At 34.7% G+C, this 14,608-nt stretch overlaps 2 pseudogenes; both read right to left on the reverse strand.

The window, feature by feature from the left end:
• Positions 1 to 8,287: 8,287 nt before the first annotated feature.
• Positions 8,288 to 9,252, reverse strand: LOC134232628 (uncharacterized; annotated as a pseudogene).
• A 21-nt stretch (positions 9,253 to 9,273) lies between these two features.
• Positions 9,274 to 11,738, reverse strand: LOC134232632 (uncharacterized; annotated as a pseudogene).
• Positions 11,739 to 14,608: the final 2,870 nt, after the last annotated feature.

Here is a 14,608-nt window from a genome sequence, read left to right on the forward strand (position 1 = left end):
AGTGTTGTAAGCTTGAAATTTTCTTTGGGGTGGGATTTAGAATTCACGGCGATTATTACACCACAGAGTCTGCACATACACTTTCATTCATGCTTCATTTCAGGAAAAGATTGATTGTACATATATATTGCTTAACGTCCCTCTCGAGAATTTTTCACTCATCTTGCCGGTGGAGAGCTGCAAATTTTGTCCTATACTCGGTACTCAGGGACATTGAGCTAGAAGGGATCTTTGCGACACGGGACCTCGGTTTTTCATCCGAAGGACCGGTCTCCACGTCCTACATTGGGATTCGAACCCACGACGTAAGGATTGACTCCTTACTTCGCGACTTTAGAGCAGACGCTCTAACTACTGCGCCACGTGGGCGATTTCTGGAGAAGAAATGAATCGAAATTTCATATAAATTTTGTTATTTTTAGGTCACCTAAGTCACTCAGGTGACCTATTGCTATTCGTTTTCGTCCGGCGTTGTCCGTCTTTCGTCGTGTGTTAACATTTGAACATTTTCAGCTTCTTCTCTGAAACCACTGCATCAATTTCAACCAAATTTGGTATACAGCATCTATATGGGCAAAGGGGAACAAAAATTGTGAATTTTATGGTCCCCGCCCCCCTTGGGTCTGAGGGGTTGGGCCAAAACCACTTCAGTTATTGCAATCTTTAAAAATCTTCTTCTTTACTCCTGGACATCAAGCAGACAAACTGTTGGCATGAATGTAATGAGCATGGAGTCCTCTACCTAATTGTGAAATTCATGGCCCCAGGGTCAGGGGTTCTAGTGCTAGGGCGGGGTTATATAAATTATATAGTGAAAATGCATTAATTCTTTGAAAATCTTCTCTGCTCCTGGGTATTAAGTAAACTAACTAAGTACATAGTTATGAAGCAAATGTGCTTCTTCCAAAATTGTGAATTTTATGGCCCCAGGATCAGGGGTTCTGGTGTAAGGGCGGGGTCCTATTGATTATATAGTGAAAAGACATGAATTCGTTGAAAATCGTCTCTGCTTCTGGGTAATAAATAAACTAAGTAAGTACAGAGTTATGTTGAGCAAGAATCCCTCTTCCAAAACTGTGAATTTAATGGCCGCAGGGGTCTGGTGTCAGGGCTGGGGCCCGTTTTACAAAAGAACTTATGACTAAGACCAAAAACTTTAGATGATTGTAAAATTTTGCAAAATTGATAATTCTATTCAAAATTATTTGTGTAAAAACATCTTACTATATTTCTGAAAAAAACCAGAAGTCTCTGTCGAGACTAAAGCTCTACTGGTTTGTACTTATAGCAAAGGAAGAGAAAAGTACTTAAGCAGTTGGAAATTGAAACTTTTCAACAGCAATAAATAGAATAATGATCCTTGATTAAGTCTCTTTATGTTCTTAGTGCAGTCTACTTGCATGCCACATTTATATTATAATCAGACTAAAATTGTATTTGGAGTAGCAATTTGAAAGAATTTCACAGAAATGTCTATTTTTAGTAACCACGGCAACACCGTTCATCGAAATCAAAAACCGATATACAGAATTATGTATCTTATTGTAGTCTACTTGTGTGCCAAGTTATATTGAAATCAGACTAAAACTGTAGAAGGAGTTGCATTTTGAAAGAATTTCACAGAAAGGATCATTCTCTATAAGGCCGTTTTGCGGCCTACAATGACTTCAATTTTTCAAATAGTAATTTTTCCCTTAAAAATTGCATGAATCATTAGGCTTATCTTCCAATTTAATGATAAATATTGGTTTGTTAATGATACAATAGTATTTTTAATGATATAGGGTCACAAAGTAAGGTACTATCGGTCCGTATTAGCATTAGAGTAATGGGAAAACTCAAGCGGGTGGCTGTGTTGGATAACTCCTACGCATGTCATAACCACCTTTAACCAACACCAAAATTTGCATGTAAATTTCTTATAAGCATAAAAAGTTACTACCAAATTATGAATTTGGTTAAAGGTGGTTATGACACCTAAATAAAAACTTTTCACTTCATTTTTACAATATTTGCAGAAAAAGCTAACTACTCACAATGAAGGATATCAGCTTATGTAGATTATTTCTTTTTATGAACTTTTGGTCAGAGTACAATTTTCTGTTGATATACTAAGATTTATGTCAGCCATACATATCTACTGAAAATAAATGTGAAATTTTTACTTAAAAATTCTAAAATCAAAGGACTGAGAAGACTGGATGTCATGATATTACAAATGGAGACTTTTCTTTGAAATATCTGATAAAAATTAAGAAATAAAAACTTTTTATAGAATATAAGGTGTGAATATGAGTTATCTTTTATATCTTTAATGATAGTTTGGTATATCTATATATGCTACTTCTTTGAATTTCGTTATGAGTACTCCATATATTCTTTGTTTTTCCTTGTGAGTACTGTTTATGTTCTAGAAATGATGAAAACAATCTTTGTTGAAGCGATAACATGCATTTATTATTTGTGTCACATACTTTTTCCTATGGGTACACACATAATGTTTATATGGACACTTCCGTACAAGCATCATGTGATCCATATTTTGTTAACTGGGTCTTAATATTGAGAGGACTCAATCTATTCATCACACTTCTTTGATATTACCGATATAAATTACGATAACATTAGTCCTGTCTTAGAAATTAAACTGGTAAAGAGGAGAGGGATTTTTAAATGTAATATGTGATCGATATACATCTAATTGAATGTTGCTTTACCCCATTTAAGGATTTTTTAACCAGATAAAGAAATCAACCACTTAAGGTCAAGTGTTTATGCATAGTTGAATTAATAACCAACGTCCAATGCGGGACGGGACCTTTTTTTTTTTTAAAAAAGATAATATCCAAAAGACCGATGACATTTACTTTTAATGCTAAAGATTAAAGGTATGGAACCGTCACTATCCGTGCTAAACAAGTTTTTGACGCTGCACTGGGAAAGAAACTGAATTTAACCTACAGGTTTCAAGAGTGGGAAAAGAGCATCAAACCCTAAGGGTCCATTTTGTACCTGGGATGTTGTAGAACTCTTAAGTCCGTATACTAGTATATACGAAAACTTCAGAATCTGATATGCATAGTTGAAGGAACTGTTAAAATTCTGCTCCACTTTATGTTGTGCCATTAGACAAGGGGGGGGGGTCTCAACTTTTTTACATGTAAATACATAAAGTTTAGATGACATTTTCAATTGAATATAATGGCAACACGAGTAATCAAATAAAAGCAAAGCCGTTTTACGACGTTATTTCATTTAACTTAGAGATGTATATTTTAGTGCAACCGCTCTGAGTTATATGTATTGACTATTTACATGTATATGGATAGTCAATATGTACTTGCATTGATGTTTTTATGCTGTTAATTCTTTTTTTTTTTGGCAATTGTTGAATTTCTTGTCTTAATTACTACTTCAGTTTTATTTAATCACAGTCAAAATCCATTCAGTGCTTTCAACATTTGATACACAACTTTTATAGTTGAATAGAAAATTAGAAATCTCATTTCTAACATTATTATTTTATGCGTAAAATAAGTACCACATCTATAGAAATGATATACAATTACAATATAATTATATATGATATAATACTTCTCAATAAATTGCAAATTAAACTTTTTCAGCACCATTCAGTGTGAATTTCGTGAATTTCGTAAAGATTTACGTTCAAAATATGCAAAAAGTGGATGCATCGGAATTCTTGTCATATCTTGAACCGAAAATTTAAAAAATCTTCGAATTTATTACTTAGGTCTGATGTATTTCCGACATAAATAAACAATTTTTTTTCATTTACATTCAGAAACATGCATAAAAACTTGATTTGAATAGACCTACCCTCAATTTTTCTTTAACTGACAGCCATTTTTTATCTCTAAATCACGTGACTTAGATGATCCATGTTGAAAAACAAACATCAAAATCATGAACTAGAGTGATTATAGTTATACAAAATCACATTTTAAAGTGATTTTATCGTAGGCCGGAAAATGGCCTTATAGAGAATGGACCTTTCTATTTTTAGTAACCACGGCAACACCGTTCATCGAAATCAAAAACCGATACACAGAATTATGTATCTTATTGTTTTCTACTTGTGTGCCAAGTTATATTGAAATCAGACTAAAACTGTAGAGGAGTAGCATTTTGAAAGAATTTCACAGAAATTTCTATTTCTAGTAACCACGGCAACGTCGTTCATCGAAATCAAAAACCGATACACAGAATTATGTATCTTATTGTAGTCTACTTGTGTGCCAAGTTATACTGAAATCAGACCAAAACTGTAGAAGGAGTAGCGTTTTTAAAAATTGTTTACGGACAGACGGACAGACAGACAGACAGACGGACGGACGGACGGACGCATTACTATCGCATTAGCTCTTCTGGTGTCTGACCAGTAGAGCTAAAAATTAAAATAATTTTGATATAATGTTTATTAAAAAGTTATATGAGGAATTGAATTTGGTCTTAAGTCGTAAGTCCTTTTGTAAAAAGGGCCCCTGGGCTCTATTGATCACCCAGTGAACATGCATTAATTCTTTGAAAATCTTCTCTTCTCCTGGGTATTAAATTAACTAACTAAGCACATAGTTATGATAAGAGAGAGTGCCTCTTCCAAAACTGAATTTTTGGCCCTAGAACAGGGGTTCTGGTGTAAGGGCGGGGACTCTATTGATCATATAGTGAAAATGCATTAATTCTCTGAAAATCTTCTTCTTTGCTTCTGGGTATTAAATAAACTGAGTACATAGTTATGTTAGGCAAGAGTGCCTCTTCTAAAATTGTTAATTTTATGGCCCCAGGGGTTCTGGTGTCGGGGCGGGGCTCAATTGATCATATAGTGAAAATGTATTAAATCTTTGAAAATCTTCCTCTCTGCTTCTGGGTATTAAAGAAACTAACTAAGTATATAGTTATGGTAATACAGAGTGCCTCTTCCCAAATTGTGAATTTTATGGCCCCAGGGTCAGGGGTTCTGGTGTCAGGGCGGGGCTATATTGATTTTATAGTTAAAATACGTTATTCTTTGAAAATCTTTTCCTTTGCTCCTGGGTTTTATGCCAATGATCCAAGTATATACAGTGGACCCTCATTTATCCGGACGCCTTAGTTCCCAGTCAATTTGTCCGGATATGTGAAGCATCCGGATATCTGAATCACCAGCTTAAAAAGACAGAATAACATTTTAAAATTTCGTTCCGATGAAAAATCGTCCGGATACTGAAGCATCCGCATATTTGGCGTCCGGATATCTGAAGGTCCACTGTATATTTATGATGAAGAAAGGTGCATCTAGGAAAAAAGGGTTATTTATTTCTCCCATCTGGGTCATTGGGGGGATTACATAGTCTGAAAATGAATTAATGTTTTGAAATCTGCTCTCTGGTATAAATTAACTATTTTATTATATAATTTGCGAAATTTTGAAATATGTGGCCCCAAGGGTCAGTGGTTCTTTTGGGGTGAGGTGCACAACTTGTTATCAAGTTGAAGAACATTTTCTCTTTGTTACTCTGATGTGCCTCTGGGTATTAAGTAAATAGGGTAAGCATGCTAAGTCTATAATTATGATAAGCAATGGTGCCTCTTTAAAAATTGTAAATTGTGAAATTCATGGCCTCTGGTTTAAAACACGAATCAAATTTAATTGTTTGAAAGTTGTTACACAATACTCAGGAGACCTATAAGGCCCGTGGGTCTCTTGTTAGCTCTACTGGTCATAGACCAGAAAAGCTTATGCGATAGGTATGCGTCCATCGCGTGTCTGTCTCTGTTTGTAAACAATTTTTCAAAACGCTACTCCTCTTACAGTTTTGGTCTGATTTCAATATGACTTGGCACACAAGTAGACTGAACTAAGATACGATTCTGTACACCGGTTTCTGATTTCGATAAATGGTGTTGTCAAGGTTATTGAAAAAAATTCAATGAAATGCTTTGAAAATGCTATTCTTCCTACAGTTTAGGACTGATTCAGTATAATGTGGCACATAAGTGAAGTAGTCTACCCAAGATACATGAAGGATATTGAGATAACGAACAGTATTCAATATGAAAGTCAATAAAACAATACAAAAAATAGGAGCAGACCTAATACGGACCACCAGAACATCGCAGGTGGGATCACGTGCCATGGATATAGGATTTGCAGGTCTCCACCGGCAAGTGGTGTCGACGTAGACATTTTGTCTACTTCAAGTTCCATATTCTGGGAATTTCTTGCTGAACTAAGAACGTTTTCCTCTTTCCTTTCCACTACTTTTCTTTGGACAGCCTGTACAGAACCAGATTGAATTTTTCCTGATTAGAAAATTCTCACTTCCTCTTAATCCAACACATGTTTAATGGAACCAACAGTTGCACTAATCGCAGTTACTGGTTTAATGCTAGCTCCCTCATATAAAAACGTTAGCAAAGTCTATCTTTGGTAGTAGCACAGAGGCAATTCTTGTGTTGGATAAAATTTCACAGGCGCAAACATTTCCATTTTCGAAGAACTGTTAGTTTGCACATGGGAAGACCGCTGGTGAAGCCGATGGTCATCGTCTCTACAAGTGGTTATCTTATAGCCATATTAGGATCAGACAAGGGAGATAACAAAAACAACGATGAGCCCATCCTAAATGACATGCTGGCTGCCAATTTACAAGATATCACATGAGTAAGAACTAGATAGGAATAGAATAAGGACATCTTCATTATAGAATAAGGATTTTGTCATCCTCTAGATCTCTTGAAGGGCGGGTAATTCAGGGAATTTAATTATGAATGTATGTATTGGTAATTGTAACATGTATTTAATTATTCCATTATTAGGTGCGCTGGGTAGTTAAATCTTCCAAGGCTAGAATCGAAAGGAGGACTTTCCTCGCAAAGTTGTCGCCTGCGTGGTTATAGCATCTTCTCTAGAGTCGCAAAGTAAGGAGTCAATCTTTACGTCGCGGGTTCGAATCCCCTTGTGGGACGTGGAGATCGGACTTTCGGATAAGACCGTATAACCGTGGTCTCGTGTGACAGTAGATGCTGGCACGAAAAAGATCCATTCAATGCTCAATGGCCTTGAGTGCCGAATATAGGACAAAATTTGTAGCTCTCCATCGGCATGTGGTGGCGTGAAAAGTTCTCAAGAGGGACGTCGAACAACATACATTTAATCATTCGTCGTAAAGTTTTCCCAAAAATTCGCAGAAGAGAATATGTCTGTTCTATCAGTGTTGTAGGAAACAGGTACATCTTCTACCTGCAACATGTATGACCTGAATACCAGCACCTAAATATATACTGTCCAGTTGTATAATTATATAACGTTTAGTGTTTATAAAGAAGTTTTTACGAAGCATTATACTTATAAAGCCATAAATTGTTACCCACTTTTCTCTTCATTATTATTTGTAACTTCCTGGACAAAATGATGAAGGGGCTTTGATGGTCAAGATGATTTTTCTCTCTCAAAATAAAGTTGAACACTTTAAGGATGGATTCTTCTCATATTTCTTATAATTGCAGAATCTTAATTTTCTGAATACTCATTACTCAGACTGTGTTTGACATTTTAACATCCAAACACTTTGGTGAAATCGGCCTTGATTTTCAGTCAAGGTCATTTGAAAGTAAGTCCTAAAAATAGTACTTTTACACAGAGAAATTTTGAAATATTTGCATAGGAATAAATTTTGCTGACAGAAAAAATACCTTGCTTAATAAAATTAAAGTTGTAACTCATTATTGATCACTAACTTACAACAATTGAGCTGGTGGAAAGAAAACATGACATCCTCGATATTCAACAAATATATTTAATCCGAATTTCCTCGAATTAAAAAAAAGTCTTGATTTTTCATAAATTTACATTAAATTTCATGTCAGTTTTTACAATTGACCATATGTCAAATATTTAGATTTCTCTCTGTTGATTCATCAAATGTTCAAGATTATTTTACAAGGTAAAAATGATAAGGTAATCGGACTAATTATTGAAAAAAAAATCCGAATTCTCCCTAAATTTTCTTAAAAATCATAAATGTTCAAAATATTTATAATTTCCTCCCAGAATAAATAACCACATAATGATAACAAATCAGTGTTATAAATTGAAGACAAACATACCTTTATTCATAATACTTATAAAAATATTTATTTCACAAGAGTAAGTTGGCCCCTCTCTTGTTTCTTTGCATGCTATCACTTGTTTCCTAAAATTTAGTAAAATTGAATTTTATGAAAACTTTCAAAAGGATAGTAAAATTTTCATGCATATGTAAAGTACATTGTATCAACCTAGTCACCTTTCTTCCTTGAGAAATAATCTCCTCCTCTTTGCCTTTGTAGTTAGAGACAGTGCCTTTTTACGACTAGCAGACATGTCCCTTTTTGCAGTCAATTTTTTGGTGTGTCCGCCTGGTGATAATGCCATTTTTTGTTCACCTAAATTTAAAAAAAATCACATAGAATAGATATTGCATTTCATGAAAGCTAAATTTCACAGACGATTCATAAAAGAGTAATCAAAAGGAAGCAACATAGACCAAAACAGTGACAGAAAGTAAGAATGACTACATTTAGCAAATTATTCTGTGCTGCAGTCAGGACCAAATGAGTGATCAAATCGATTACTGTGGTTTAGTCAATTTTCGTTGGCATCAATTTTCATTGATTTTGTAAAACAGACTTTTTCGAGAATACACAATTTTCTGGACAAGAGCATTGCATATACAAATGAATAAAACATTTTTTAATTTAATGAACATTGAATTTCATGGATCTGCTCAACAACAAAATCCTCGAAAATTGCTGCTCAACGAATATTGATGAAACCACAGTAATCAATAGGATGAATTTAAATATATTGAGTTATAAGGTGTACCTCAATCAAATACCGTTGCCCTAGCTTTTTCTGTGCAACACTAGCTGCCACTCTGTAGCCAATGGTACAACTGGAGAGGCGGGGTTTAGGTGCCTTGGAAGCTACTGTCTTGTTGGAGCTTTCATTTGCTTGGTTGCTTCCGAGATTAGCAAGGTTGGTGGTATGTTTCTCCAGTCTGTTGAAAATGCCCAAAAGATCTTGCTTTAGGTTCTCACTCTCTTATAAAGGCAGTCCATAGGGCAGTGAACTGTAGTTTTCTTTGTATTTCTTTTGTGGTGGCACCATACTTCGCTACACTGGCTGTGGTCATTGAATGGGTGAAGAGCCAGAGCATCAAGGCCTTTCTCTATCCCGGTGGGATTCCCCTGGTTTTGAGAGATCATATAGTTGAAAGACTTTTGAATGTATTTTATCACTTTTGATGACAAACTGTTGTGTTTCTTTTGCAGAGCATAGAGTGAATTTGATACATTTTTTTAAATATGGTTTTTGTCAGAGTGTTTTTTAATGCTGCGATCAATCTCTGTGAATTCTTGACATTGTGGTTGTGTCGTCATCCCCAGCTAGTGCCTCTACTTGAATCCCTTTCTATAATGTTGATTTAACCAATTCCACCACCATGTCAGATTCAATTGACTTGGAGCTACCTGTACAAATTCTGTGCACTATTATTAATCGTTGAATTCCAAAAGGAGCTTTTCTTTTAAAATACACATATCAATTTATTACAGAGTTATTCTGTCAGATCATAGTCCATATGGGACAAACTTAAACTAGAGGTACTGTGAGCAATTAGCTCACTAAATGATACCCTTTGCCTCCCATATCTATAAAATGGCAGTGGCAGTGTTTCACTCTGGAAAACCCAAAAATATGTGTCCGATCAAAAAGTAAAATAGGAGGTGCACAATGGCAATATGTAATATAGATTCCGTGAAAGTTTCATTAAATTTCATTCAGTGGTATATGAGAGAGCAGTTACGGATAAAAGATGGGTACCCCAAAGCATAACAGACAGACGGACAGACAAACCGATTATAGTATACCCTCCCAGTTTTCAAGCGGGCGCTTATAATAACTTAGTGATTATAAGCCAAAAACTGTACATTAAAAAAGTACAAGATGATGTAATAACAAGAAGTCTGCAACTGAATGTTCACTAGTAATGCCCCCACTCTGATGTGAATATATATCCTTTAATGTTTACACTTTGATTTGAGTCCCAGCATCTGGCGTGTCTATGATAGAAGAGAGTGCTAAACTTTCAAGCATCTGCGATGAGTAGTTTCTGAGAAAACTGTGACAAAAATTTTCTACAGATAGACACACTGACAGACACACAAGGGTAAAATTTAAAACAGTTTATCACCCTCGCCTTAGAAGCAGGGATTTAAAAATGTTCTAAGAAAGTGCTGATAAGTAGAAATACCAAAATTATTGGTACAAAAAAAATGTTTTTCTTAAATATTCATAATCCCAAGAATTAACCTTTGCAGGGAGACCAATAATCTGAGGAATTATAATTACCTGTCCAGTTTCTTTTCCATTCATGTGGAACTGGGGCTTGGTTTTTTTTTTCTGCTCGTTCACAAATTCTACGTGATTTGTTCCAAAAGCTATAACCCACAATTTTTCCCGTCTGGCTTCCTATCATTGAGCAGTGTCTGTTACGATTTGTGATAAAAATATGAGTATATAGCTAGTAATCAAGCAAATAAAAGATCTTTGTGACAGACAACCTGGAGAATAAAATTATGTTTACTGATGTAAATCAAATATTTTTCACTTTAAAAAATACATTTATACTAGTAATTATTATGCTAAGATTGTGTTTTTTCTTACTCACTTTTTTGCCCCCCCCCCCTTCTCACTCTCTCTACACTCTACATTTACAAGTATAAAATTAAATTTACCAGTAAAGCTGTCATATGACCTCCCACTTCCTCGCTTCTGCCATGCGTCATCTACACTCACAGTAATGGAGGAAGATTGATTGCTCCTTAAAAATTAAATAATTATTAATAATAAATGAATATCTTTTAGACAAGAGCTAAGCTCATATGTTATGGTTCACAAGAGTACTTTAGCAAGAAAAAAAGCAGAAATTAAACCCATCGTGAATGCATGCTATTATTGTTTTTTTTTTTAAAAAACATTTGAATGCATGCATATACATGTACAAAATTAAAATTAATGAAGTTCTCGCAGCAAGAAATTAAAACCATGCATTGGCGATTGGTATTTTTAAAGATTTGTGAAATTTCAACACCATAGAATTTATATGATTTAAAGTATGTAGTCCCACTTTTACCCCTAGGGCAGTGCATGATTTTAACAAACTTTGATACACTGTTGTGTCAGTCTGACATCCATTAGAAGAACGCTAGTCATTTAATACATGTTTAATTAATCCATACACATGTAATGTAATCTTCACTGCACTGCATTTTTCACCAAAATATAATTGTTAGTACATGGCATGTACTTACATAGATGTTGTCAGGACGTCCTGTTCAAGAGCTTCCTGAATTGTTTCTGTTGCAACTGACTCTATGGCAGATCCAACCTCTTCCTGTCTGCTACTCAGTAATGTTCTACTGACAGGTGGGACATTTAATTCAACAAGTATTCCACTGATTTGTTCATAACCAATGCCAGTATGTTGGACAGCTGCAGAGGAATTTCATATAAATGCTTAGAATTAAATATAGGTCAACAGGAATTACAAACCTAAGGATATCTGTTATTGTTTTAACAACTCACCTGCAGCTAGCTTGCTGTTAGCATCCCAGACTATTTTATGTCTCTTTCCGGTTGGCACATTATTAATATACTGGCATTGGGTATTCATGCATGGTATCTTGAGCATAGCTGCAAGTCCAAAGGGAATAATCCCAGTGCTATGAGACAGTTGAAGGGTTAGACCACACTTTTTACATCCGGAAAGTCCATCTGCCAGCACTCCTAATTCAATTAGTTCTACGTCCTGTCCTCCAGTCCTTATCCAGTCTAGACTTGTTTCTTTCCTAGGATTAAATCTCTTACATTTAAAATATGTTAAACATAAATATCTACATTCTCTTTTTTATTTATTGTAAATATAAAATTTGAGAAAAAAAACCAAATTTATTCTTATAGTGCAATGCATAAAATAGGCCTAATTAAGTTTTTTTTTTAAATTCTAACACTTAAAATAAATTAAATTGAATTGTCAGGGAACATATACAGTAGTTGGCCATAAATTAGTTCCCAAAATGGCCGCCGTAGTTTCCGTAACTCGGTTTGGAGATGATATTTCGTCTCTTAGTTTCTAAATATGTTAAAAAATCTAACCTTTCTGCATCCGAATAAAGCACGAATATCGATATGGGGTTTTTAATTTATCTTCTTAATTCTATTTCCGGTTTGTTTGTTGATAATTGTCTGCTAACAAGTTACAGCTTTTTAAAAAGCTTGCCTCTCTAAATCAATAAATATTTGCATGAGGAGTGATAAACCTTTTGAGTAATACTTTTGTGGGTTTGAAATATGTCCTTACTTTATATTTTGAAAACCTTGTTTTAATAAAATCCTTGATTTTATTTAACTTACTGTTACAGAAAAATAATCTCGACACTGCATACTAGAAATTTATTCTGTTGGGGGGGGGGGGGTCTACAAGTGAAGTGTTCTGCCCTTGGATGTAAATTGAAAGCTACATGTACATTACACCTATTATTACATGTATATAATTATAATATCAATAATATCTGTGATGAATTCATGCATTGTGAACATTTTCAAAGATGTATATAATTAAAAATACACATTTTGTCAGAGTGTACTATACAATTATAGACTTTTGATGAGGTCAATACATGTTTTTATGGACCTGATGAGAGTATATCGACCTATTACGAAGTTTTTGTTTTATTATAATTACCTTAACATTTTAACACTACAAGTATACAACAGGAAACAACATTTGTTTATTTGATCAACAATATGTAACATCTATAACATCAACAAAATAAAAAATTACTTTAAACTAAAAAGATTATTTAGTTAGGTAGTATGTTGTAGTTGATGGAAATGTTCAAACAGTTATACAACTCAAAGGCATTGGATATTGGTTACAGGCTTTGTTTTCTACTTTAAGCTGAGAATTTGATGAAACAACATTCTGAGGCATTTCAACTTTTTAAAAGTTTATCAAAGTATTTTTGAGAACGAGACAGGTTCTGTATCGCAGATTTGTGACACGATCCAATCAAAATCACCTCAATGAAAATCAGCTCCTCCCCTAATGTTAATAAGATGTCATGTATATTTATTTTTTTCTGAATCTCTGGTAAATTGAAAAAAGTTAATTCCCATGCCAATTAGGGTTCCTTGTAAATTTCATCTATCCGTAGACAGCGTGAGATTTTAAAAAATTTTTAAAGTTACTTTGTCATATTATTTTGGAAACGACGAGAAGAAGGGTAAAGTAGATAATTTTAAAAAGCTTGACTTTGTAACTGATGAATTGACGATTTAACTTTATTACAGATCTGTGCAGATATGGAAACGGAATACCATGTATTTGAGGGCATTCAAAATCTCAGTTTTTCTGAAAATTTTGATTTCGATGCAAACCAAGGTCTTGGGAAAAACGGTTTGAATTCAATGGATTTTGATATGGGGATTTGAGCTCTTTAATGGAAACCAATGTGAAGTGGGGAAAAACTGAAAGAGACCTAGGGTTTTGGGCCGCTCGTCAATGATGAAGAATTAAAATGCCTTGTAGAAAATCAGGAAAATAAAAATACTAAGAGCAACACAAAATGGGCTGTTAACGTTTTTTCGAAAGTTGGCGCGAGCAGAGAGCTGAGGATATTATCGAGCTTCATTTGATGGATACGAAAAAAATGAACCATTGGCTAGAGCGTTTTTTCGTGGAAGCGCGCAAGAAAGACGGGGCTAATCCCCCCAAAAACTCTCTATCTCATTTTATGTGGACTATTGAGGCACTTGAGACAAAAAAGGTGTGTACGATAAAAATTTTCTAGATGAGAAGGAAATATCTTTTGTCGGGCTAAGAAAAGTTTTAGACGCGAAAATGAAATCGCTCGTGGATAGAGGCGTGGGATGCGAGATCCGCCAAGCTGATCCTATATGGCCTGAAGATGAGGAGAAATTGTGGCGAGAAAATGTTTTTGGGAAAGAAAACAGTGAACAATTACAACACACGATGTTTTTTTATTCATGTAAATTGTTTGGTTTGAGGGCCTGCGATGAGCACCACAAATTGCAATGTGAACAATTTTCCATTGGAAACGATACCCATGGACAGTTTATTCAATTTGTTGGTAGAACATCAAAAACCTACATGGGCGGTTTGGGTCAGATGAATTTACAAAGAATCTGAAGCATTACTGTGAGCCTGGTAAGTAAAACTCATAATAACTTATATGGATACATTAAGACACTAATTTAAAATTTTAAATTAAGGTTTAACGAAATGGGGGGGGGGGATTACTGTATGAGCCTTTTTGGTAAATAGTTATGTATGAGACCTGCATGTAAAAGATTGTAATATTTATGTGGATATTTTAAGACCTGTAGATGTAAGCGGTGATTATCTAATTACTCATATAATTTACAGGTGATCGGTGCTTAGCAGAATATTTTCAGATATACCTTGATGCGTTAGATGGCACGGGGCCATTTTCTGGCGAACGCTTCCGGAACCTCCGAAAAGCCTGTGCGTTGACACAG

The sequence above is a fragment of the Saccostrea cucullata genome, unplaced genomic scaffold (assembly GCF_032062105.1).
Source record: "Saccostrea cucullata isolate Sc308-1 unplaced genomic scaffold, CSIRO_AGI_Scuc_v1 ctg3867, whole genome shotgun sequence".
NCBI classification, from domain to species: Eukaryota; Metazoa; Mollusca; class Bivalvia; order Ostreida; family Ostreidae; genus Saccostrea; species Saccostrea cuccullata.